Source organism: Lissotriton helveticus, chromosome 5_1 (assembly GCF_964261635.1).
Source record: "Lissotriton helveticus chromosome 5_1, aLisHel1.1, whole genome shotgun sequence".
In the NCBI taxonomy this organism is placed as follows: Eukaryota; Metazoa; Chordata; class Amphibia; order Caudata; family Salamandridae; genus Lissotriton; species Lissotriton helveticus.
This window is the reverse complement of record NC_136065.1, coordinates 89,712,560-89,736,777: the sequence shown is the minus strand read 5'-3', so window position 1 is coordinate 89,736,777 and position 24,218 is coordinate 89,712,560. Positions and strand designations below refer to the sequence as shown.

General features: G+C 47.7%; 1 protein-coding gene across 1 annotated transcript in view; it reads left to right on the top strand.

The window, feature by feature from the left end:
- The first annotated feature begins 7,901 nt into the window (after nt 1-7,901).
- LOC144754192 (E3 ubiquitin-protein ligase TRIM39-like) overlaps nt 7,902-24,218 on the top strand; it is a 199,921-nt gene continuing 183,604 nt past the window's right edge. Inside the window, exon 1 of the mRNA XM_078641775.1 lies at nt 7,902-7,943. The gene's annotated coding sequence lies outside the window, so the exon portion shown is untranslated. The remainder of the gene's footprint in view (nt 7,944-24,218) is intronic.

Below are 24,218 nucleotides of genomic sequence, written 5' to 3'. Positions count from 1 at the left end.
GTGGTCCATATAAATCAAAAGGTTAAGGCCCACTACTCCGAACGCACACAAGCAGTAAACCACAAACAACACTGCCGCAATCAGTGCCTAGGCAGCTATGCCAATCTAGGCCGCCAGTAAACAAGCTTTCCTGAGCTTGTCGATCTGGTATCACCTGCTCAGCCTTCCTTTGACTCATCCTGAAAGACTGCCCAGATGTGCCCAGACACCTCTCCACAGGAGAGCACGGGAGAGAACCAGTGAAAGCGACACTAGAGCGAGGGAATCTGCTGGCTGCTCACAAACAGACAGCTTCTTACAAGCTCGCATTCAGCTAACCACAGGCAACGACCACACTTCGGTGGTCAAGAAGTGAGGCTGGCCCTTCCAGCAATGGCACCATCAAACGCCTCACTGCATTCTGAGCACACGACACATACCATCCTGGCCCAGGAATGTCAATGTGCTGAAGCTGTTATGTACTATGCCAGGGCACCCCCACGTCATCCTGCTCCCTGCACAGAGTAGGGCTGCCAACCCGGGCGGCCTCTGGGGATACCAGGTATCCCACCACCGAATTTGTGCATACAAAATGCACCTTCAACCCTCCTCTGTGTAAGAACGGACAATGCTAGCCTGCGCACCTGCCCCCTATGAGAGCAGTACATGCCCGCTACTTATGCCACCCACAATTCTGCCAGTCGGCCCCCGGCAGCCTTGATAGCTTGGATAATGTATTCTCTATTATGACCCTCACCCCACCCGTAGCCAATGGAACTGGGAGCGAGTTAAAGTGGCTGCCTGGTAGCATCATAGGAGAGGCTGTAGGAGTTCTGGCTGATACCGTGGTCACCGGTGGATGAAAAAAAGTTTCTCCCTCCAGAACTAGTAGCTGCAAATAGGGTAGGTGGAGGCAGCTGGGTTAGGAGGATAGTAGACACGGCGTAAGCGGAACATAGAAAGGGGAAGAGAATAAGAGACATTCTCCCTTGCTGAGGTATAATAACAACGATTGCCGTTCTTTTGATGTACGTAACCCGGGTAAAATAAAACGCTTTAATTATGCTTGTGGTTTTGGCATGTTGCTGTTAAAGGCCACAAGGTGGCAGCACATCCCTAGTTCTGAATGAGGAAAGCCACATACACACACACACACACAGCGTTTCCCTTGCGTAAACGAGCCGCAGCACCATCTGTTTGAAAGTTAATTACAAACAGATGGTTTGAAAGCTTGTTCTCGCAAGGGAATCGCCAAACGTGCACCCGTTGCCATTGAAAGCAATGCAATGCGTGCACGTTTTTGGCAGAAAAAACAAATCGATTTCAAGAGGTCTCCTCCTATGCAGCGCATCCGCTGCATAGGCGAGACCTAAAAAACTCCATTACTTACAATATAATGCGTTGTAATGGCATGCTTTGTAATGGTATGCGCTACAATGGCATGCATTGTAATGGTATGCATTGCAATGGCATGCGTTCTAGTGACATGCGTTGTAATGTCTGAGTTGTAATGGGATGTGATGTAAATGCAGTCGCGTTGTAACACCCGCGTTGTAAAGGTAGTGAGTTCTAATAACTGAGTTGCAATGGTTGTTTCCCCCCCAAGTCAGACCCTGTTGTACCAGTTTATCCAACAGGGTCGCAGAGATTAATTAGCTCTAAGTCTCCCCATGACCCAGATGGGAATGTTGGTTTTGGGTGATGTATGAATGTGCGCAGTTGCGATTGAGTGAGTTTGAGATTTGATAATTGCTTTAGTTCATTTAATCATTCAGGAGTGCAGAGCAGTATGTTGCATTAGCCTGAAATGTGTTGGCTGGTGTGCAATCATGTATAAAAAAAACAACCAAATACAAATAGAAATTAATATGTATATTGTTTTATTAAAAAAATGGAAAAAAACAAATGTATTTTGATATAAATGTTTTGAATAATAAAACTATGATAAATAAAATATATTGTTGAAGTATTGAATTGCTTAGACATTGTGTACAGTAATGTTTAGCCCACACTAGATTTTTTCTATATAGTAAAAGAAATAGAGGTTGCGAGGGAGCTTGCTTTGTACATTTATTCTCCTTGTTGTTTTCCCCTCTTCTCCCTGACCTTACCTTTCTTCATAGGGGGTCCCCCTTGATAGTAATAGTGTTTCCCCCCACGTGGCCATACCAAAAACCAAATATTGTTTTTATGGATTATTTTTACGGACATGCTTTTGACAACCTCCTTTTGAACTGTACAAAGGCAAAGACACCCCTGAACATCAGAAGACTGCAAGGAGTCTTTACCAGAAGCCAAGATCTGCAGTGTTTTCGAAGTTAGGTATTTTTGTACCACTGTATACCATCTGCTTAGTATAAGTGTGTAGGAAGCCGGCTCTCTAAGGTGGGTACTAAAATGAAGTGCCCTGTGCAGAGAGTGCAGAGAATCCCCAGTGGATGTGCAGAGGTAAAATAGATACTACTAACGCTCTATTTTGTGGTAGTATGAGCGAACAATTAGGCTTATCATAGGGTCGTGCTAAGCATTTGTTGACACACAGAGGCCAGGAATGAGACTTGAATTACGTAGATTGTACAAAGTATTTATCCGATATAAAGATACTTGTTATTTCTCCACAAATTGGTCTCGGATTTATTCTTGAGTGTGTGTCTCATTCCTTGTCTCTGTGTGTGTCAACAAATGCTTATTACGACCCCGGATAAGCCTAACTGCTCGCTCACATTACCACAAAATTGAGCGTTAGTACTATCTATTTTGCCTCTGCTCACCCATTGGGGAACCCCTCGGCTCTCTACATTTCCCTCTCACAGAACAGGTACATTAGAACATCAGCAGTGCAAGCTTCCCTCACATGAAAAAGAGGTAAATCATGATCAGCAGTGCAAGCTCCCCTCACATGAATAGGAGGTAAATCATGGCATCAGCAGTGCGAGCTTCCCTCACATGAATAAGAGGTAAATCATGGCATCAGCAGTGCGAGCTTCCCTCACATGATAAAGAAGTAAATCATGGCTTCAGCAGTGCAAGCTTCCCTCACATGAATAAGAGGTAAATCATGGCATCAGCAGTGCGAGCTTCCCTCACATGATAAAGAAGTAAATCATGGCTTCAGCAGTGCAAGCTTCCCTCACATGAATAAGAGGTAAATCATGGCATCAGCAGTGCGAGCTTCCCTCACATGAATAAGAAGTAAATCATGGCTACAGCAGTGCGAGCTTCCCTCACATGAATAAGAGGTAAATCATGGCATCAGCAGTGCGAGCATCCGTCACATGAATAGGAGGTAAATCATGGCACAGCAGTGCGAGTTTCCCTCACATGAATAGGAGGTAAATCATGGCTTCAGCAGTGCGAGTTTCCCTCACATGAATAAGAGGTAAATCATGGCTTCAGCAGTGCGAGCTTCCCTCACATGAATAAGAGGTAAATCATGGCTTCAGCAGTGCGAGCTTCCCTCACATGAATAAGAGGTAAATCAAGGCATCAGCAGTGCGAGTTTCCCTCACATGAATAGGAGGTAAATCATGGCATCAGCAGTGCGAGCTTCCCTCACATGAATAAGAGGTAAATCATGGCATCAGCAGTGCGAGCTTCCCTCACATGAATAAGAGGTAAATCATGGCATCAGCAGTGCGAGCTTCCCTCACATGATAAAGAAGTAAATCATGGCTTCAGCAGTGCAAGCTTCCCTCACATGAATAAGAGGTAAATCATGGCATCAGCAGTGCGAGCTTCCCTCACATGAATAAGAAGTAAATCATGGCTACAGCAGTGCGAGCTTCCCTCACATGAATAAGAGGTAAATCATGGCATCAGCAGTGCGAGCATCCGTCACATGAATAGGAGGTAAATCATGGCACAGCAGTGCGAGTTTCCCTCACATGAATAGGAGGTAAATCATGGCTTCAGCAGTGCGAGTTTCCCTCACATGAATAAGAGGTAAATCATGGCTTCAGCAGTGCGAGCTTCCCTCACATGAATAAGAGGTAAATCATGGCTTCAGCAGTGCGAGCTTCCCTCACATGAATAAGAGGTAAATCAAGGCATCAGCAGTGCGAGTTTCCCTCACATGAATAAGAGGTAAATCATGGCTTCAGCAGTGCGAGCTTCCCTCTCATGAATAAGAGGTAAATCATGGCATCAGCAGTGCGATCTTCCCTCACATGAATAAGAGGTAAATCATGGCATCAGCAGTGCGAGCTTCCCTCACATGAATAGGAGGTAAATCATGGCATCAGCAGTGCGAGCTTCCCCCACATGAATAAGAGGTAAATCATGGCATCAGCAGTGCGAGCTTCCCTCACATGAATAGGAGGTAAATCATGGCATCAGCAGTTCGAGCTTCCCCCACATGAATAAGAAGTAAATCATGGCATCAGCAGTGCGAGCTTCCCTCACATGAATAAGAGGTAAATCATGGCATCAGCAGTGTGAGCTTCCCTCACATGAATAGGAGGTAAATCATGGCTTCAGCAGTGCGAGCTTCCCTCACATGAATAAGAGGTAAATCATGGCATCAGCAGTGCGAGCTTCCCTCACATGAATAAGAAGTAAATCATGGCATCAGCAGTGCGAGCTTTCCTCACATGAATAAGATGTAAATCATGGCTTCAGCAGTGCGAGCTTCCCTCTCATGAATAAGAAGTAAATCATGGCTTCAGCAGTGCGAGCTTCCCTCACATGAATAAGAAGTAAATCATGGCTTCAGCAGTGCGAGCTTCCCTCACATGAATAAGATGTAAATCATGGCTTCAGCAGTGCGAGCTTCCCTCACATGAATAAGAGGTAAATCATGGCATCAGCAGTGCGAGCTTCCCTCACATAAATAAGAAGTAAATCATGGCATCAGCAGTGCGAGCTTCCCTCACATGAATAAGAGGTAAATCATGGCATCAGCAGTGCGAGCATCCGTCACATGAATAAGAAGTAAATCATGGCATCAGCAGTGTGAGCTTCCCTCACATGAATAGGAGGTAAATCATGGCTTCAGCAGTGCGAGCTTCCCTCACATGAATAAGAGGTAAATCATGGCATCAGCAGTGCGAGCTTCCCTCACATGAATAAGAAGTAAATCATGGCATCAGCAGTGCGAGCTTCCCTCACATGAATAAGAGGTAAATCATGGCATCAGCAGTGCGAGCATCCGTCACATGAATAAGAGGTAAATCATGGCATCAGCAGTGTGAGCTTCCCTCACATGAATAGGAGGTAAATCATGGCTTCAGCAGTGCGAGCTTCCCTCACATGAATAAGAGGTAAATCATGGCTTCAGCAGTGCGAGCTTCCCTCACATGAATAAGAAGTAAATCATGGCATCAGCAGTGCGAGCTTCCCTCACATGAATAAGAGGTAAATCATGGCATCAGCAGTGCGAGCATCCGTCACATGAATAAGAAGTAAATCATGGCATCAGCAGTGTGAGCTTCCCTCACATGAATAAGAGGTAAATCATGGCATCAGCAGTGCGAGCATCCGTCACATGAATAAGAAGTAAATCATGGCATCAGCAGTGTGAGCTTCCCTCACATGAATAAGAAGTAAATCATGGCATCAGCAGTGTGAGCTTCCCTCACATGAATAGGAGGTAAATCATGGCATCAGCAGTGTGAGCTTCCCTCACATGAATAAGAAGTAAATCATGGCTTCAGCAGTGCGAGCTTCCCTCACATGAATAAGAGGTAAATCATGGCATCAGCAGTGTGAGCTTCCCTCACATGAATAGGAGGTAAATCATGGCATCAGCAGTGTGAGCTTCCCTCACATGAATAAGAAGTAAATCATGGCATCAGCAGTGTGAGCTTCCCTCACATGAATAAGAAGTAAATCATGGCATCAGCAGTGTGAGCTTCCCTCACATGAATAGGAGGTAAATCATGGCATCAGCAGTGCGAGCTTCCCTCACATGAATAAGAGGTAAATCATGGCATCAGCAGTGCGAGCTTCCCTCACATGAATAGGAGGTAAATCATGGCATCAGCAGTGCGAGCTTCCCTCACATGAATAGGAGGTAAATCATGGCATCAGCAGTGCGAGCTTCCCTCACATGAATAAGAGGTAAATCATGGCATCAGCAGTGCGAGCTTCCCTCACATGAATAAGAAGTAAATCATGGCATCAGCAGTGTGAGCTTCCCTCACATGAATAAGAGGTAAATCATGGCATCAGCAGTGCGAGCATCCGTCACATGAATAAGAAGTAAATCATGGCATCAGCAGTGTGAGCTTCCCTCACATGAATAAGAAGTAAATCATGGCATCAGCAGTGTGAGCTTCCCTCACATGAATAGGAGGTAAATCATGGCATCAGCAGTGCGAGCTTCCCTCACATGAATAAGAGGTAAATCATGGCATCAGCAGTGCGAGCTTCCCTCACATGAATAAGAAGTAAATCATGGCATCAGCAGTGTGAGCTTCCCTCACATGAATAAGAGGTAAATCATGGCATCAGCAGTGCGAGCATCCGTCACATGAATAAGAAGTAAATCATGGCATCAGCAGTGTGAGCTTCCCTCACATGAATAGGAGGTAAATCATGGCATCAGCAGTGTGAGCTTCCCTCACATGAATAAGAAGTAAATCATGGCATCAGCAGTGTGAGCTTCCCTCACATGAATAGGAGGTAAATCATGGCATCAGCAGTGTGAGCTTCCCTCACATGAATAGGAGGTAAATCATGGCATCAGCAGTGTGAGCTTCCCTCACATGAATAAGAAGTAAATCATGGCATCAGCAGTGTGAGCTTCCCTCACATGAATAGGAGGTAAATCATGGCATCAGCAGTGCGAGCTTCCCTCACATGAATAGGAGGTAAATCATGGCATCAGCAGTTCGAGCTTCCCCCACATGAATAAGAAGTAAATCATGGCATCAGCAGTGCGAGCTTCCCTCACATGAATAGGAGGTAAATCATGGCATCAGCAGTGCAAGTCTCATTCACTCAAATAACAGGTACATCAAGGCATCAGCAGTGCAAGCTTGCCTGACTGGCTGACCAAGTGCAGCGCAGGCAACAACATTGTAGGCGACCTTCTTATACGAAACAGGCAGCAACATATTCTTCTCTTACACACAAAAGTACTCTTTTTGCGGTCTGACCAGCATAGTTGTGGTAAGGCCAGTAAAAACATTGAGAGACGCAGCAAAAGTTGGTAATTTTCGTACTTTGAAACCAAAATAAAAATAGGAATTACAGGAAGAAAACACTTTAGACATTCAGAACTGTTTATGCGATTCCTAAACTAGTAAAAAGCGAACTTGTAGAATTGAAATGTTAAAAATGACACAGGGGGTTTGAAAGACAATCATATTCAAGCTCCAGTTCCTGCACTTACAGAATCTCGAAACCTCGTGACGAGTAAATGGTATCAAACCAAGAGGTAATTAAATAACAGGCAACAGAGGAGTCAGCCCCCTCCTGCTCTGTGCTGTAAAAGGAACCCGGAAGTCCCAGCGCACACAGAGAGGGGCAGACGCACAGACACACCCAATTCACAAAGAGAGGGAAACAAACTGAAATGTATAAATGATAACTTCCTGCATTTCTGCATCATGGCGTCAGCAGCTCAGCTGGGGAACCTGAAGAAAGAGGCCACTTGTTCCATCTGTTTGGATTATTTTACTGACCCGGTGTCCGTAGAGTGTGGACACAACTTCTGCCGCTCCTGCATCACCCAGAGCTGGGAGGGAAGAGATGGAAACTTCCCCTGTCCTGAGTGCAGAAGAGCAACATCTGGAAAAAACCTCCGACCCAGCAGGCAGCTGGGGAACATGGTGGACATAATAAAAGAGATTCCTTTGCCCCCTGTGAAGTCCACGGAGCAGAATCTGTGTAAGCAACATAACCAGGCACTGCTGCTGTTCTGTGCAGAGGATCAGAGGATGATATGTTCGGTCTGCCGGGAGTCCAAGGAGCATAAAACTCACTCAGCGAGTCCTGTAGAGGAGGCTGCAGAGGAGCACAAGGTACGTCTATGGCATTCAGGGATCACAAGGTCACACTGTGAGCCCCATCAAGGATGCAGCCGGAGAGCACGAGCTATGTGTGGAAGTGTTCAGAGTTGACAAGTCTTTCTGTGTGCCCCATAGAGGGGGCTGCAGAAGAGCACAAGGTGTGTGTGCAGGTGTACAAGATTCACAAGTGAATACACTGCTGCCATTCCTCAGAAGAATTAGTGTCTCTGGGTGTCCAGTGATCAAAGGCACCTGTGGGTCCCATGCCGATGGTTTTCCAAGAGCACAAGGTATGTGAGGGGGTGTTCAGAGTTCACATGCGATGAGTCTCACAAAGGAATACAAGGTATTTAAAACATATTTTAGGGATCACAGGTTAGTTGGGCCTCATAGAGGGGCTGGAAAAGAGGGCACGGTATGTGTGTGATCATTCAGGGATGACTGTTCACTCTGTGGGTCTCCACGGGTCCCTAGAGAAGGCTGTCTATAAGCATGAGATACGTTTGCGAGTTGTAAGTGAGTGTCAAAGAGAGATACCTGTGTGAGAAAGATCGCACTGGGTGTCTGTCAGAGCCCTGAGATCATAAGTTGTGCACCTTGCACCACATAAGCAGTTGCAGAAAATCAGAAGTCCTACGTATGTGGGTGTTTTGGGATACAGAGACAGACTCAAGGGGTTTAATGTGGTAATGCAGTGTGTAGCGCCTCGGCTCACTCAATTGTCGGTGTGACAACGCAAGGTTAGCTTAGGGACTCATATGATTATGGTACATAGCAGAAGAGGTGCAGACACAGGTGCAGTAATGCAGGGTGTGGCACAAGGGTGCACATTAACATCTGTGCACATGACCCTCTAGCAGTGCAGGTCACCTTGTAAGACTCACCAGCTTCACACCATCATCAGTATATATTGGGGTGGTCCCAGTATTAAGAACATCAATAGTGTCAAAAAGCAAAAAGTACAGTGAGATTTCACAGATACAAATCAAAGCACAAATAACTTAATGTTTCAGTGTTGTTTAATCACACTGAAACTCATTAGCATTTTATCAGACAAAAATGGAAAGAAAGACATTTTTGTAAAAACATCAGCATTGCAGTGCCCGGAGTGGGGGGTTGGGAAGGGGAAGGCTGTGATTTAAGTGGGGTGGTGAGGTAGACAAAGTCAAGGTGGTGATAACATATCACAGATAAACGTTCAAGCATTTATTATTCATATGCCAAAATAAACACATCAATTTGATAATCATCATAGTACATAATCTCAGTACAGAATTGCCATGTAGCACAAGGTTCCACAGTAAAGTGAGTACTGTTGAAGGGACTGGCGTTTTGACCCCTGTGTGTATGTACGATCACCAGGCACAGAGAAGTGCAGTGAATGCAGGGCTGGGTGTGCTAGAGTTACAGCATCAAGGCACACTTGGTCTGGGGATGAATGAATGAATGCATGTCATGCTGGACAGTGACTGCAGGAGCCTGATCTTGGCGGTTTGAGATTCTCCGACCTCCTCATGTTAAGTTTCTGAACACTGACCCCAGGGTGATCCGGACGAGTCCTCTCCTCGCAGGCCGTCCACCTCTGGGGTCCTTCAGCAGCAGCTACAGTGTCTCTTCCTTGGTCCTGGGGTCTAGCGCCTCCTGTAGAAGGAAGACGCCATCATTCCCGTCTCTGGTCTTCAGTGTTCTCTTCAGTAGTGGTCCTTCCTCGGTCCTGGGGTCGAGTGCCTCCTGTAGAAGGGAGACGGCCATCATTCCCGCCTCTGGTCTTTAGTTTTCTCTTCAGTGCTGTTCAGAGCTCCTTGATGTCAGCAGTTAGCGCTAAACCTTTGAATGGAACCCGTGAACTCGCAAGTGAACCACAAACGATCCCTCCCCCATTTAGGATAGATATTCAAGACAGACAGTTGTACAAGGCCTTGAAACCTTCTAATGGAGGGTGGGGTGGGGGGGGAGGAGCTTGGAGGGGGCAGGGCGATACACAGAAAAGGGGGGTTGTAGGCAAAACTTTTAGTAGTGTCATGAGCTAGTCATGAAGGGGGATCCACCCGGGTTAAAGCAGGACCTCTGTGGGTGGACCTCCATCTCATATTCTGCTGGAGAGCAGCGCTCCAGATGTAAAGCACTTGTCGGGGTGCTCGTGGTCCGGGTCTCCTGCACCAGAAGATATCCCGGGTCAGGATAGTAAACCGGAAGCAGTTTGTCACATGGACACTGCACCAAAACCTTTGACCCTACTGTTTACGCTCTCAATCTGACTGCTGCCATTCACCCTGCATGGGGTCAGTGCCTCCTCTCCTGCTCTGGCTGCCTGTTCTTTGTTGCAGACTCTGCATCAGCATGTTGTCTGCTCTCTCACTACTCCTGTCTGTTCCCAGCTGCAGCACTGTATGAGGTTGGTGACTGTTCCCTCTTGCAAACCCTAAAAAGAGCTGGTGTCTGCTCTCTAGTTCAGGCAGGCTGCTTTTCACAGACCCTTTATGAGTCTGTTGCCTGTTTTCTGTTGCAGACCCCATAAGAGGCTGGTGTCTGGTTCTTGCTCCAGACCCTGGAAAGGGCTGGGACCTGCTCTGATGCACAATCTCTCTGGGGGTAAGTCCCTGACTCCTGTCATAGGCCCTAAAAGGCCATAATGTCTGTGCTCACTCTCTCCATTGACTCTATATGGTGCCAGTTGTCTGTTCTTTCTCACAGACTGTGTAGGATGCTGGTACCTGCACCCTTCCTGTGACTGTTCGCTTTCACAGACAGTGTACATGTTTGGTGCCCGCTCTCTCATTTCGGTTGTCTCTTCTCTCTTGCATACCCTATATGAGGCTTGCACCTGCTCTCTCTCTCTGTCTGTCTGTTCTCTGTCACAGACCCTGCCTGGGGTTGGGGCCTGCACTCTTCCTGTGTCTGTTTTCTGTCACAGACCCTGCCTGGGGATGGGGCCTGCACTCTTCCTGTGTCTGTTCTCTGTCACAGACCCTGCCTGGGGTTGGGGCCTGCATTCTTCCTGTGCCTGTTTTCTGTCACAGACCCTGGCTGGTATTGGGGCCTGCACTCTTCCTGTGCCTGTTTTCTGTCACAGACCCTGCCTGGGGTTGGGGCCTGCACTCTTCCTGTGCCTGTTTTCTGTCACAGACCCTGCCTGGGGTTGGGGCCTGCACTCTTCCTGTGCCTGTTTTCTGTCACAGACCCTGCCTGGGGTTGGGGCCTGCACTCTTCCTGTGCCTGTTTTCTGTCACAGACCCTGCCTGGGGTTGGGGCCTGCACTCTTCCTGTGCCTGTTTTCTGTCACAGACCCTGCCTGGGGTTGGGGCCTGCACTCTTCCTGTGCCTGTTTTCTGTCACAGACCCTGCCTGGGGTTGGGGCCTGCACTCTCCCTGTGCCTGTTCTCTGTCACAGACCCTGCCTGGGGTTGGGGCCTGCACTCTCCCTGTGCCTGTTTTCTGTCACAGACCCTGCCTGGGGTGGGGCCTTCACTCTTCCTGTGCCTGTTTTCTGTCACAGACCCTGCCTGGGGTTGGGGCCTGCACTCTTCCTGTGCCTGTTTTCTGTCACAAACTGTGATCATTTGTTTGGTTAATTGGTCATGGGGTTGTAGAAGCAACATATCCAAGAACAACAGTATGTGTGGCCAGAATTTACAATCTAGATATCTGTTGTTGGTACTTACAGTCTGGATACGGAGCCCTTGGGAAAAAAATGTTGTTGGGGGAAGGTCAAAGATGGGCTGTTAGGTCAGGAGTAGTGTTCCTTCAAGAGAGGGGTCTTCAGATTGTTTCTGAATTGTGGGAGAGTTGGTGCTGATGTCCTATTGATCGGGAAGCTGTGGCTGGTCCTGGGAGCGTGAACTGAGAAGGCTTCTTCTTACCTTGTTTTGTCTCCAGTCTGGTGATATACACACTCCTGGTCTGATGTTGTTACCTGGAGATGGCTAGTTTGTCTGCCAGGTGAGCTGGGGTCTTGTTGAGCGCTTTATGTGATGCAGCCGGTCATGAAGATGATCTGGGCTGAACAGGGTAGCCAGTTTAGGTCTTTTACCATGGCAGTGATTTCTTCAAGCCCTCGCTGAGCTGTGCCGCTTCATGTATTCTGCCTTTCAGGAGGTGTTAGGTTGGTGGTGGGGAGACCATTGATCAGGGCCTTGGCGAGGCCTGGTACGTTTGTTCTGAAGTCATGTTCCGGGAGAAACAACCTCTTCAAGAGAGGACATTGGGATCAAGCTTTCTTCGCATTCTTTGTCATTCATTCAGTGTGTTGCTTGAATGAGAGGTCTGTGTCGAGGGTGGGGTAAAGACCGATAGGTGTCCGTTGGAGAGGCAGGCGGAAATCTGTGGCTGTTCTGCGCTGGCGGCAAACAGGAAGGACTCATTCTTTGTGGGGTTTAAATTTAATACATTAGTTGACATCCAAGACTGGATGAGATCAGGGCAGGATTTGAGGATGGCATTGGGTGAGGATATTTAAGGTAAAGTTGGGCATCATCTGCATATTGATGGATCTTGATGCTGCTGTCTGTAAGGATGGATCAGAGAGATCCCATGTAGAGGTTAAAGATGATGAGAGAAAGGATAGTTACTCTGCAAGAGACGGGGAATTTTTGTGATAAACTAGTGCCAGTTGGTGCGGTAGGATGTGCACCATTTCAAGATAGTACCTGAAAATTAAACACATTTATTGAGGGTGTTGATCAGAGCCAGTTGGTCACCTGTGTTGAAGGCTGCAGAGAGGTCCAGGACCAGGAGGTCAGGGGTCTTTCTTGTAGTTGAGGAGGAGGGTGTTGTCGACTACTTGGAGTGTGGCTGCTTCAAGGATGAAGCGATAGCAAAAAGGATGATGGACGAAGTGTTTGAGCAAATCAAACCCTCACCCCCAGTCAACTGATCTGGGTTTGATCCATCACCATTCTTCAGCTCACTCCACCACCCCAGGTCAGACATGGCTATATGCAAATCAGTCTGACCCTGTGCCTCATGGGAATAGTCCAGCCCGAACTGCCAAGCCATGTCTTCCCAGGACCGGAAACAAGCATCCTGGGACCGGTTTCGGATTTTTAATCCTCATCAACCAGACTATCTTGAATCCAGTGGTAGAGTGAGCAAGGGACCCACGTCTGGGCATACCCTGCCAACTCAGGGCGAACAAAGCAATACCAAAGGGGATGATGGACAGGGATGCAGCGCGGCCTGAAGACAGATTGGTGGACCTGTAGAAAATTACTGTTGCTGATGTGTTTCTGTGGAGTGTGGCAACTGCTTTCTTGTTGATTATCCCTGTGAATGAACGGTGGGTATTCAGGAAAACATTGGTGAGGTCGGCTGGCCCCAGGGATGAGTTCCTTAGCAGTGGAAATATCTTAAGAGTATCTGAGAGTGTTCTTTGTCTGAGGGAGACGCTGAGAATGTTGTAGAAGGGCCTCTTCTTGGAGCAGTTGGATGATGAATGAAGAAAGGGCCTCATTTTCATGTTAGGTTACCAGAGAGAGTTCAGGATATTGGAGTGATCCATGTGCGATACTGGATTGAGAAAATTCCATTTGGTGGTGAGGAAATGAGGGATGGTTGGAAGCAGAGGAAGTGTGGAAGTGATACCAATCTCATTTGTTGATCTTTGTAAAGAAGAGTTTGATGGCATTGCATTTGCAAGATGATGCAGGGACTGTGGGTTCTAAGAGAAGATTTATTCAATGTTTGACAGCCTTCGAGAGCTTTGCTTTTGTTGGTTACATCACTGATGGAGGTTTTGTAGTAAAATAATTTAGCTGCTATGATGAAGGATCTGCAGTTAGTTAGTGTTTTTAGTAGGGCATTTAAACTTCTGTTTTCGTATGGCATGTTTGTTACGCTGTGACATTTCTGGTGGGCTTCAGTGTTTAGGCAAGTTCTTCAATTCTTTACAGAAAAATGTCATTGATGAAGTGTAAGGCTATTTCTCATCTTTTCGGTTGTCCTTGATAACCTGGTGTAGTATATGTGATGGTGAAGGTTGACTTGAGGACGAGAAGGGGCTGGTCCTGATGAGAGCTGAGGAGTTGTTTTATTTCCAGTGTGTACAAGGTTTCCTTCATTTGTGTTGGAGTTGCAGGGAAGGTGGGAGTCTCAGAGGAATGTGGGTGGCTGCATTGGATGGATGCAGATGTGATGAGAGGCAGAGACGATGATGTCCGTGATTTCTTCTATTAGGGGCTAGTTTGGTCTGGCTGGTCTGTAGATCCGTTGAAAGGATCCTATTTTGTAGCTTGATAGAGGGAAGTGGTAGGAGAGGAGCTCAAAAGAGTTAGGTATGTGTCGTGCCTTCCCCTCAATCATTACAGGAGCCGGAGAGTATGGTTCCATACATCTTTATTCATCCATGCTTTGTTCATGACTGCCCCTCGATCTCCTGTCCCTCCCATTCCTGTTCCTGGTTCCTCCCATTCCTGTTCCGCCCCTCAGCTACTAGACTGCCTCACGACATGACATCTCCCCCCTTTTTAACAAACAAAATTGATTCCCGAAATTTCTCTGATATCTTGATCAGCTGTACAGGGCGGTGACCCGCCTGTTTGAGTTGAGAGACACACCTCCATCACAAGCTCAAACTCGGTCTGTTTCTCAGGTGTCAGCAGGGTGCAGTCTGTTGGAGACACTTCATTGTGTCTTTCCGGCTGCTTTGACGGGAGTATCGCTTCCTGTGATGCGGCTGTCAATGGCTCCGCTAGAGGTTGGCTGTTCGTATTCTTTTGTAGTTCTTGTTTGAGCGGCAATTGATCGCCTGCACGTGTGTCCATTGTTTTAGTTTTCTTCCGAGCGCCTGCATGCACTTCTATGTCTCGTTGTTTTATTCGGTCAAGGACAACACTGTCCTCCTGTCCTTGAACGGGCATCTCAGACAACACAGATGCACGTTTTTCTTCTGACTGATGATGATGACCTCTCTTCCCCCACGTGTTGGCCCCTCTGGGTATGATGACTGGTTGGTCCTTTTCCGCCCAGCGGGTACAGTCACCTGCATCTGTGCTTCTTCTGTGTCCTTTTTGCGTAAGCCTTGCTGACCCCTTCAGTGGTGACGGTGTGCTCTTCACGTCATGGTGTTCCTGGGGGTGACATGGCATGTTGTCTTGTGGGGAGTTCGGACATTGCAGGTTGTTGGCCTGAGGTGTGTTGCTTTGGACAAGGAAGGCGGCCTTTGCTTCCACTGTATTTCCAAGTGGTGGACACCGTGACCGTTGTCGGTACCAGGGCTCTGTTGTATTAATTGATTGTCCGGCCATGCTTTCTGAGTCGGTCGACGACGCACTCCTGGAGTCGACGCTGTCGAGGGGACGCTCCTCTGGGTGCATCTTTTGAAGTGTCTTTTGAGTTATTGCTATGGCGGGGCTGCTTGCTAGCCACGTATGTGCTTCCTTGGTTTGGTCTTGGAGTATTTGACTCTTCTCTGTCTGGGGATGACGTGGCTTATCCCCTCGCCGGTGTTTGGTCCTTTCTTCATAATTGTTGAGTCGACTGTCGTCGGTCTCCTCTGTGCAGTCTGTGTCTTTGCTTGATGGTTCTCTGGAGTAGTATGTTGGTTTCCGAATATGACGTGACTTGTCCCCTTGCCGGTGTTTGTAATTATCGTTAAGACCATTGAGTAGACTGTCTTCGGCCTCCTCTGTGTGGTCTGTGTCACTGCTTGATATGTCTCCAGAGTAGTGTGGCGAGTGACTTCTCGGCGTTATGTCAAACCGGTTGTCACGATTCCTGGTTATCCCCGTCTTTCGTACACCCTTATCTATTGTCCTTTGTGTTGGTGACTCAGGGGTTTCCCTGTCACTTTGTCTTTCGTGATGTCTTACTTTTAGTCCGCTTTCGCCCTCCCTCTCTCGGGTCTTGTTTGACTCCTGGGCTTTCCTCGTGGACATGGGGAGTGTCTCCTTTCTTCTCTTTTTGATTCCTGCTTCCCTGACACTTTGTCTCTCATGGTATCTTGCTTCTAGTCCGCTTTCGCCCTCCCTCTCTCGGGTCTTGTTTGACTCCTGGGCTTTCTTCGTGGACATGGGGAATGACTCCTTTCTTCTCTTTTTGATTCCTGCTTCCCTGTCACTTTGTCTCTCACGGTATCTTGCTTCTAGTCCGCTTTCGCTCTCCCTCTCTCGGGTTTTGTTTGACTCCTGAGCTTTCCTCGCGGACATGGGGAATGTCTCCTTCCTTCTCCTTTTGTTTCCTGCGTCTTGATGGAATTCTTTGGGCGCTTCCCTCGCTGTGACCCGCTCTCCAATTTCAGCTCTCCTGATGATCTCTTTTAGCGAGAACCGCCCTTGAATGATCTTGCGCTTGGTATCGGGTTTTGAACAGCCTTCAATCACCCGCAGTCGGATTGCATCTTCATTTGTGAAGGTGTCGAAGTGGCAACATGTCACTAGACATTGCAGTCGGGTAATAAAGTTTGGTAAGGGTTCTAATGGTTCCTGCCGTGCTGCGTTAAAAGCAATGCGTGCATGATCCACGTCTTCCTTCGCGTAAAAATGAGCGAGCAGCGTCTCTCTGAGTCCCCTATATGTCTCTGTGTCCTTTGCTAGAAATGTTTTGATTAAACGTCGGCCTTCGTGACCCACCAGCTGAAGCAGTAGTAGTTGACGTCTGCTATCCCTCCACTCACCGATCGTTGTGAGGTATTCGTCCACCGACTCCAGCCACTTGGACCATTCAGGACCTAAACAGTGAGCATTGGTCTGTGCCACTGGAGGAGGTACTCCAATGCAGGGATTGGGTTTATGCGTGTCTTTCCACATCGGCATGATGGTGTAGTACACAGGCTTCAGGTGGACAGACTTGATGTCTTGAGATCAGCTTGGTCGTCACTTGGTCGTTCGTGTTTACTTGCACTGGTCGTGTGCTCTCATTAGAGTTTGTTCTCTTGTATTTGCCAATGCATGTCGTGGTTTCCTCTAGTCTTCACCACTGATTGTTTCCTGCGGACGCGTATGCTTGTTCACTCTACTGTCGTTTTTACTTGTGCTTGTTTCCTTATTCTATCTCTTGTGTCTACGCAGTCTTATTTTCTACTTGTTTGTCGTGCATCCAATCAATGCTTGTCGCATACATGCCAACAGACCCGATTCAGGCGGGAGACTACCGATTTTAAAAGCCAAAAATGGCTTTATTTTAGCTGTCTCCCGCCTGAAATTGCATTTTCTACATCAGAAATCAATGGGGAATTTTCATTCTCCCGATTTTTTCTTTTAAATCTCCCACTTCCTGGTCCTTACATGTTGGCATGTATGTTGTCGCGTGTGTGTCAGTCTTATTTCGTCACTTGCATCTTGCTTATTTCCTTCTTGCACTGGCCTGTGCTTGTTTCTTTGTTAGGCTTCTTGCCTTTGCTTATGTTTTTCTGTTGTATGTTCTCACACTTGTTGGCAGATTCCACAACTGCCTGACTCTAAGATGGCTGACACATACAGTCTAATGGGGCCTATGGCTGGCGCCTGACTTGAAGATGGCCGCCGCTCGAGACAGATTCTGCTTGTGTTTGCTCGAGATTTCTTCGTGGGAGTGCTGAGTTTAAGTCTCTGATTTATTTATTATTTAATTTCTTTAGAGCAGCGCTGATCCACAGGCGGGACGACATGAACTCCCTTGTTTTGTAACCAGTTTATTAATTTGTTTGGACAGCGCCTGACCCTAAAATGGCCGCCATTAAAGGTGTGTGTGGTCTGTGTTATGCACTGGCGCCTGACCCCAACATGGCCGCCACTCGAGACATTAAGTCTTGGACTCCCCTCGTGTTGGCTGGGGCTTGTATGTAGATATGGCTGGGCGCGCTGGGCAGTTTGCAGGGTTTAGACTCACCCTTGTATATTTTCCTTTTGTGTTCGGTCGGCCTCTTCGCCTCTCCTTTGAAGTCTGCTGCTTTCCGGCGACGCGGCGCTGAGAGGAGCCGACCGCTCGACTCTAGGGGTTGCCTGGTAACAGCGCTCGTTTGCCCGCGCTCGTTACCCGCAGCCAGCGTCTTTCTCGGCAGGCGGGGACGGGGTCCGGACGCACACGGAGCAGCGCTCCGACTCTCCGCAGGCACACGCAGTGGCAGCGCCCGGTACACGCGCTTGCCCTTCTCGCGGCAGGCAGTGTCTGTCCACACACAGAGTAGCGCTCTGGCATACGCTCTCTGATTTTCCGGCGGACAGCTGGAGGCACCTTGACTTTCGCGCTCTTTCTCCGCGCGGCAGGATTGGTGCTGCAGGGCTCGGTGGTCGGCCACACAGGATGGCTGAGCGATGGGGCAGTTCCCTTCTTTTCTCCAGTTATTGGTCATTTAAGAAAGGCAGCATTCAGGCGCGGCGTGTGGGGCATTTCATCTTCGCGCTCCTCGCGCGTCGCGCTGACACAGGCTGCAGGCTCTCTGTTTCCTTGGCCGTCTACGGGCGGCAGGGGTCTTAGGCAGTGTGGGGCTTCAGTTGCCATCCCACCCTCGTCGCCATTGTCGTGCCTTCCCCTCAATCATTACAGGAGCCGGAGAGTATGGTTCCATACATCTTTATTCATCCATGCTTTGTTCATGACTGCCCCTCGATCTCCTGTCCCTCCCATTCCTGTTCCTGGTTCCTCCCATTCCTGTTCCGCCCCTCAGCTACTAGACTGCCTCACGACATGACAGTATGGTAGAGTTACCAAGGGTCAGAATGTTCTGTGTACGACTCAAAACCTCCTCTGTCCTGTTTTGAGTGTGTGATCTCCTCGTGGAAGCGTCTAATTTCAGAGATGAGGATACCCAGGATGTGCGTGAAGAAGGATGTGAAACAGGTCGAAGGTCAAAACTAGGTTGTATCACTACACAGTATGCATTATTGGGCATCAATTAATTATTGTAGAATGAATTTTTTTCATTCTTTGAGTCCTAAAAAAATGTTTGTTTATTATTGGTAAATGGACTGCATACACGGTTATTGCATTTATAAAACGCGTTAGCTTGGATATTTTCACTTGGTTCTGTGTTGTTCTGAAATATTTGCTAGTGTCGCTAGGACAACGTTTGTTCTTTAGTGGCAAGTATAAATCTTTCAATGCTTTGAGGCATAAAGTGTGCACAATGTCAATTAGCAGTGAGTGCCAATGATGAAGCTAGTTTCCTTGGTGCAAGGATTCTGGTGCTAGGACCTTCTAGGCAAGAACAGGAACAAAGAAGTGATACCGTTGTCTGTGTCCTTGTCTGTGAAACTTGGGGCTGGTGCTCACAATCCTGATACGTGCAACTGGTACTTACAATCTGAATCTGTATGGGTGGTGCTCACAATATTTTTTTGTGTGTTTTATTTGTTTTTCAAATACAAACAATAGGAACTGCGAGTTCCAACAAAACCAGCCAGCATGACATTGCATTAATGAAACGGCATTACCGTACAAGACAACGGAGTGTCACATATAGAGTAATACATCAGGTGAGCAGCTCGCACAATACAGGGATCAATATAACAATTCACATACCACTATCTTCAATTTTAACCATTGCAGACCTGAAATGCACATGAATCCACGTGGGCGCAAAATTAGCAGAGACCAGACAAGCACATTATATCGGAAAAATACACGTCAGAGAGTATATAATATCAAGGCAGTCCACAACAGTACCTGGAGGCCATACATCATTAATCATCCACAGGTGGGCTGGGGTCAGGGCAACCGGACCTACTGCGTGCCCAAGTTTAGAATGGTTCCCAAATGTCACGTGGCCTCGAAGTTGGGGGCATTAAGTCCCAGAAAACGCTAAGTTGTGTGTGACCATACGTGACATCAGTCAGCCAATCCTTTAGACAAGGTACTCTCTTTCTCCCCCATCGAATAGCAACCTGTCTTCGTGCAAACAGTAAGAGGAGTGCATGTAATTTGTGCTGTTTCGGTGGTGTGTCTTTCACATATCCCAAGAGTCCCAATGCCGGGGAAGGAACATCCGCTCTGCCTACAATTTGGTTAACTGCAGTAAAAACCTCCAGCCAAAATGTAGTAATGTGTGGGCAATCCCAAGATATATGTAAAAAGGAGGCAGGGTTGTATCCGCAGTGCCAGCAGCTCTCGTCTTCCCTAAGTTTCATGCGATATAAACTGACAAGTGTCCTATAATATCTATGTAAAAATTTAAAATGAATCAGGCAAAGCCTATAGTTTGGAGAAAGCTCAGTTAGCTGTCTACAGCAGAATTCCCACCGCTCATCTGTCAATTGAGTGTCGAGTTCGTTGTTCCAATGTGCGAGGGACTTTGACTTAACCACCGGATTCGTAGCTTGCATATGGGTATACAGGTGTGTAACTAGTTTGCGGTGGGAGGGTGATTTCATTTCAGAATGTTCTCTAAAGCTGGCAATAATGGGGGAGCCTCAGGGAATCCTACCCAAAGCGCACGACACGCCACACTCAGCTTGTGATACAGAAATAGCTCCGCAAATGATACAGCCCGATCCTCAGTCCCAGCGGGGGTGGCCTAAGCTCGCCGTTTGGGTATAGGTCTGCAAATGTGTACAGGTTCATATCACTCACCAAGCCTTTACTCACCCCGTCTTTAATGCAGGGAAGCATGGGGTTTTGCGCCAATGGTATGGATGGAGCTTACAGCAAAGGGATATTGGCCCTCCTCCGAAGCGCATTCCACACCGATCGCAGTGTGGTCGCCGTATCCACATCCCCACTGGGGCAGTGTGATGCTTGATAAAGCACTACCCTAAGCGGCACTGGGGCCATCACATCAATCTCCACTGCTACATGAGGTTGGTACGGCGTTGGGTAAACCCAGAAGTACAGGAACTGAGCCTGGGTGCATAGAGCGTATAGTTGCCTATCTGGAGCACCCAAACCGCCCTGCCGCAACGGGAGAGTCAATAGATTCAATGAAACTCTAGCCTGACCTCCAGCCCAAACTAGGGACAGCACTTGCGATCTCAAGGTTGAGAAAAAGTGTTGCGCAAGCAGATTGGGCACGTTGACAAAAAGATATAGGAATTTCGGTATTATGATCATTTTGGCCAGCGCTATCTTCCCAGAAATGGACAGAGGCAGTTTAGACCAAATTTTGACCTTTCCTTCTAGCCAAGTGAACGCCCTGCGAAATTCAAGTTCCATGTCTCCTGCATGTCCCGGCTTAGCCACACTCCCAAATATTTGACTGCCTCGGCCTCCCATCTCAAGGGGAATTCAGACATTATTGTGGGTATACCAATAGTCAGTGGGAAAATCACTGAATCCGTCCAATTAATGGAGACGCCAGCAAACCCTCCAAATCTAATAAATTCCCTAAGAACCGGGTCTAAATTTTCTTCTGGGTTGAGAATGTATAAGGTCACATTATCAGCATAACGTGATATCAGGAGGCTCAGCGAACTGAAGCCGATACCCCGTGCTGTATGGTGTTGCCAGATCCGGGAGGCTTGGGGTTCCATGGCAATAGCAAAGAGCAGGGGTGAAAGAGGACACCCCTGTCTAGTGGCTCGCGTTATATGGAATGGGTCAGATAACAATCCATTTGCCCTGATCCGCGCCATCGGCATAGTATACAATAGCCTTATACAGTTTATGAATAGAGGGCTTAGTCCCATGCGCGCTAGTATGGTGAATAAATATGGCCACTCAAGCGTGTCAAGCGCTTTTGTTGCGTCTAAAAGAATAGCGGCGGCATGCACTTCTGGGTGAAGGTAGTGTAGCACTGATAACAGTGTGCGCAAGTTATGAGATGTCGACCTTCCAGGGATAAACCCCGATTGGTCAGGGAGTGCAATCATGAGAAGTAGCGGCTGTAATCTATTTGCCAATAGCTTAGCATAAATGTTGACGTCCACATTTATCAAGAATAATGATCTATAGGAGTCCACTTCCGTTTCCGCCTTCCCGGGTTTTAATAGGGTTATAATTATGGCTTCCCTCATTGACTTAGGCAGAGCTCCCGCCTCCAGCGCTTCCTCATAGACTGCCAGCAGTCTAGGGGCCAGCTCCTCCACATAGGTCTTAAAAAATGCAGTAGTCAGGCCATCGGGCCCAGGTGCCTTATCAAGTGGTAGACTTTTAATAACCTGGGCTACGTCTTCCACCGTAATGGGCAGATCCATATATTCTCTATGGATATTGTTGAACCACAGTAGAGCAATGGAGTCTAAAAGTCTTGCAGACCCTCTGGGCTAGATTTTTGGGTGGCAGTGTACAGGGTAGAATAAAATGTGGAAAATTCACTAAGAATCTCTGATGGACCCCTAACAGCGTCTCCGCTAGAGTTGTTAAGCTCATGCACAAACATAGTGGACCTAGATGGGCGGATCATACTGGCCAGCGTGCGGCCCGGTCTGTCACCTTCACCGTATCTTCTCGCCTCAGCATATTTGCCCAGGAATTTGACCTCCCGCTGCGATTCCTCAGTAAATTCCAATAGCTTTTCCTTTAGGAGCGCAGCTGCCCTCTGGTCGTTTGTAGAGTAGAACTGTTTCTCAAGATCTTTTATCTGCCCTTCCAAGGTAGCAATGGTACCTCTGATAGCCTTCAAGACCCTGGCCTGCCTGGTGATGCATTGACCTCTAATAACCACTTTAAAGGCCTCCCAAAGTGAGGCCTCAATATCTACTGAGCCAGCATTAAGAGTAAAGTATTCAGTGATATCAGAGCGGATTTCTTCCTTAAAAGGCCTGGTCTAGTAGCGCATGAGGGGGTAATCGCCAAGTGAAAGCGCGGGGCGTTCCCGGTGTGCATAGCTTAAGCAGATAAGGGGTATGGTCTGACAGTGAGCGCGCCAAGTGCAATATCTCCGATGTCCAGGTAGCGATGTCATGTGAAACTAACCAATAATCCAGGCGGGAACAGGCATTGTGATGGCTAGAAAAGCAAGTCCCCTCTCGAAGTTTTGGGTTGTGAGTTCGCCACATATCTAACATAATATCTTGTAGTCTAGCGCTAGATTGTGGGTGTAGGGTACGAGATGTGCCCTGTCTATCCATGTCATCATCTAATATTGCATTAAAATCACCACTCCAAAGGACTGTATTGCAACCGGTTGCTCTAATTCTAGACCAAAGAGTGCGAAAGAACTCCGGAGAGTCCACATTTGGGCCATACACTGCCACCAATACTAAGGGTATACCACCCAGGTTCCCATGTAAGATTATGTACCTCCCCTCTGGATCAACATAAGCAGTTTGCTCCATCCAGTCTACCCCTTTCCTAATCAGCACTGCCACACCCCGGGCATAGTTCGAATAGATAGATTAATGCACTGTCCCCACCTGCTGTGCCTTAATCGGTGTGACGTTTAGACGTTTAAATGTGTTTCCTGCAGTATACATATGTCAATATTGTATCTAGATAAATATGCATGTACAAGCCTGGCCTTCCTACCATCGTTCAACCCCCTAATATTCCACGTAAGAACATTCAGTGTATTAGTGTGTGTTCAGGCCGGGAGCGCGTGTATTCACCTTATGCATCTGAGCAGCGCAGCTGCTCCGTATAACCAGTAAACACTCCAATTTTCTCTGACTCAGCATGCTGGCTTATGAACAAAAAACCAAACCCCATCCTCCCCCCACCACCCACTCCAACCCCCCAATCAGGTTGCAGCATACCCATCCCAGTTTGAACCTGTGAAAATATCAAAAGGAATAAGGGGAGACTTCCCATGAGGGCGAGGTAAAGCCAGCGAACTACCCTGCTTGCACAGGGTGGCCGGGAGTAATGCAGAAAGACAAGCAGCGGTTACAAACATCAGTGAAATAACATTTGTTCATGTGCCTCAGGACCGCCAGGAACCAGCATCCCACCTCAGGGAACTAACAGAGCAAGGAGCCAAAAAAAGAAGAAAACTGGTAATGTTAAATGAGATAGGACCTCTCCATTGCTTGGTAATATATCAGCGAAGGAAAACAGACATAACTGCGGGGACAAGTCAGTCATTGTCACTGAGATGGCCTCCCAAAGTTCCCTCAGCAGCACCAGTGTTTTTCGACCTCTTCCCCCCGACATGTTTAGCAAACTTCAGGGCAGATTTCGCATCTGTGAAGTAGTGAGCAGTGCCATCATGCAAGACCTTTAGCTTAGCTGGATAAAGCAGGGAGTATGGAATTTGTGCCTGCATGAGGATTCGCTTGGCGGGGAGAAGCTCTCTTCGTGCTATCTGCACCGCTGGAGTAAAGTCAGGGTAAAAGGAGATAGTGTTGCCTTTGTGGGAAATTTGACCTCTCTCCCTCGCCAGGCGCAGAATAAGATCCCTGTCCTGGTAATTCAGTAGCTTGGCCAGAATTGGTCTGGGTGTCACACCAACAGAAGGCTTCGGACCTAGGGACCTGTGGGCTCTCTCAATTACGAAAAACGAGG